Here is a 3,076-nt window from a genome sequence, read left to right as displayed (position 1 = left end):
TGTACCCCAGAAGTGCATTAATGTACATAGCTACCATTCAATAAAAAAAAAAAAAAAAAGACATTTATATTCTACACTTAGTAAATTTAACATGTACCCTTGTAAAACACACCATAGGTGTGGTCCCACCAATTTACAGATAATTTTTACTGACAATTTCTTCACTAAAGTATCATTAATCAGTCAAGCTTCCCACCCTTCTCTAATTTATCTAGATATGCCCCCTCCTATCCACTTGAAACAACACTGGCAAGGTAGGCAGAATAGAGAATGTCCATACTTAATCTGTGGAATCTCTGAAAATGTTACAAGACATGTCAAAAGGTACTTTACAGACATAACTAAAATTATGAACTTTAAAACAGGGAGATTACTTTACGTGACCCTTAAAAGCAAAAATGCAGAAAAGATATAGCAGAAGTCATCATTGAGATCAAAATGTGAGAACTTGAGGCAGTGCTGTTGGCTTGAAGATGAAGGAGACGAAGTGAGAAGCACAGCAGGTATTTTAAGGAGCTAAGAGACAACTTGATAACCAGGAGGGAAACAGATACCCCAGCCCTACGGAAAGGAATTGTATGAACATGACAGAAAAATCTCCCTCTCCCTACCAGAATCTCCAGATAAGAGCCTAGGCCTGCTGACACCTTGATTTCAGCCTTGATACTTGGAGCAGAAAAATCATCATAGTCTATCTGGACTTCTCACCTATAGAACCATGAAATAATAAATCTGCATTTTTTAAGCCACTAAAAAAAATTACTTGGGGTAATTTGTTTTAGAAGCAGTTAAAAAAAATACAAATGGTAACTTTTTTTTTCTTTTAAGAGACAGAGTGTCACTTTATGACTCTCCATAGCATGCCGTGGTATCACAGCTCACAGCAACCTCCAACTCCTGGGCTTAAGCAAATCTCTTGCCTCAGCCACTTGAGTAGCTGGGACTACAGGTGCCCGCCACAACGCCCAGCTATTTTTTGTTGCAGTTTGGCCGGGGCCTGGTTCGAACCCACCCCCTCAGTATATGGGGCCAGCGCCCTACCCACTAAGCTACAGGCGCCTCAAATGGTAACTTTTTATAGTACATTATCTTAAATGTGATATTAAAACTCCCAAAGAACCAAACACTAAATGTCAGAAATAAAGCAAAAGAACTGGAGCTAATTCCCAGTAACTTTAACAAAACACTTAAAGCATTCTCCTACTTGGCATAAACATGTGAACCATGCCTTTTTCATTCTAGAGTAGAGAAATAAGGTACTGGGATAGAGGATTTTAAAAGTTATAGACTGGCTAACTGTGGTGGCTCATGACTATAATCGCAGCACTTTGGGAGGTCAAGAAAGGAAGATCTCTTGAGACCAGAAGTTCCAGACCAGCCTGAGCAATATAGCAAGATCCCATCTCTACAAAAATGAAAAAAAAAGAACAAGGCATAGTAGCCTCGTTACTGGATTACATATAATCCCAGCTAGTCAGGAAGGTGAGGCAGGAAGATCGCTTGAGCCCAGAAGTTCAAGCTCATCGCTTGAGCCCATAGCTCAAGGGTACACTGAGCTATGATTATGCCACTACACTCCAGCCGGGCAGTAGAATAAGACTCTATCTCAAAATTAACGTATAATGAAATAAAATCTATAGACCAAGTATGTATGAACACAACCCAAGGCCAACAGGTATAAGTCTTCAAACATTGGCCTCAGACATATAAATCTAATGTTACATTACTAACTACATTACTAACTACTGCTCAAAACCAAACCTTGAGAAAGGTTCAGGGAAATGAGGAAGAATCCCAATATTTGTTTTGTTTTTTGTTTTTTTTAGAGATAGATCTCACTCTATCACCCAGGCTGGAGTACAGTGGCATAATCATAACTCACTATAGCTTTGAAATCTTGGGCTCAAGGAATCTTCTTGCCTCAGCCTGCCAGGTAGCTAGGACTACAGTCACTTGCCACCATGCCTAATTTTTTTATGTTTATTTTTGGCATAGGCAAGAGTCTTACTATGTTACCTAGGCTTGTCTCAAACTCCTGGCCTCAAGGAATCTACCCACCTCAGCCTCCCAGAGTGTTGGGATTGTAAGTGTGAGCCACCAGGCCTGGCCAAATCCACATTTAGATGAATAACACTTATAATTTTTTTTCTTTTTGAGACAAAGTCTCACCATGTCACCCTTGGTAGAGTGCCATGGCATCACAGCTCACAACAACCTCAAACTCTTGGGCTCAAGCGATTCTCCTGCCTCAGCCTCCCAAGCAGCTGGGACCACAGGCGCTGGCCACAATGCCCAGCTATTTTTTGTTACAGTTGCCATTGTTGGTTAGCTGGCCTGGGCTGGGCTTGAACTCGCCACCTTCAGTGTATATGGCTGGTACCATAACCACTGTGCTACAGGTGTCCAGCCAGCACTTATAATTTTTAAATGGAAAGTAAAAAGAAAACATTGTTCATGTATGGGGCTAGCAAGCTTTTATTTACTCTGATTGCTTTTATTATCTTTCTAAAAGAATTGTATTTATTCTTGCATTAGTAGGGATATAACAAAAGTGGTATTCTTACATTTTTTTACTTTGGTGTAAACTGAAACTTTTCTGGAGGGTATTATGGTAATAAGTATCAAGAAGAAAAAATACCTGTTTTTAAATTATTTTTTAATATTTATATTTCTGAATAAAGTAGCCTCCTTTTTATAAATCTGCCCTAAAGAAATACACATCAAAAATCTACATACAGGGGCAGCGCCTGTGGCTCAAAGTAGTAGGGCGTCAGCCCCATATGCCGGAGGTGGTGGGTTCAAACCCAGCCCCGGTGCCTGTGGCTCAAGTGGCTAAGGCTCCAGCCACATATACCTGAGCTGGCAGGTTCAAATCCAGCCCAGACCCGCCAAACAATGATGGCTGCAACCAAAACAAATAGCCAGGCATTATGGTAGGTGCCTGTAATCCCAGATTCTTGGGAGGCGGAGGCAGAAGAATCACTTGAGCCCAGGTATTGGAGATTGCTGTGAGCTGAAATGCCAGGGCACTCTACCCAGGGCCACAGCTTGAGGCTCTGTCTCAAAAAAAAAAAAA

General features: G+C 41.0%; 1 protein-coding gene across 1 annotated transcript in view; it reads right to left on the bottom strand.

Annotated features, from left to right (window-relative positions):
• The window catches only part of WDR70 (WD repeat domain 70), a 289,355-nt gene that overhangs the window by 283,599 nt on the left and 2,680 nt on the right, over positions 1-3,076 (bottom strand). The window lies entirely within an intron of this gene.

This window comes from Otolemur garnettii, unplaced genomic scaffold, assembly GCF_000181295.1.
Source record: "Otolemur garnettii isolate 467f Iridium unplaced genomic scaffold, OtoGar3 scaffold00063, whole genome shotgun sequence".
NCBI lineage: Eukaryota > Metazoa > Chordata > Mammalia > Primates > Galagidae > Otolemur > Otolemur garnettii.
This window is presented reverse-complemented; position numbering and strand designations above follow the sequence as displayed.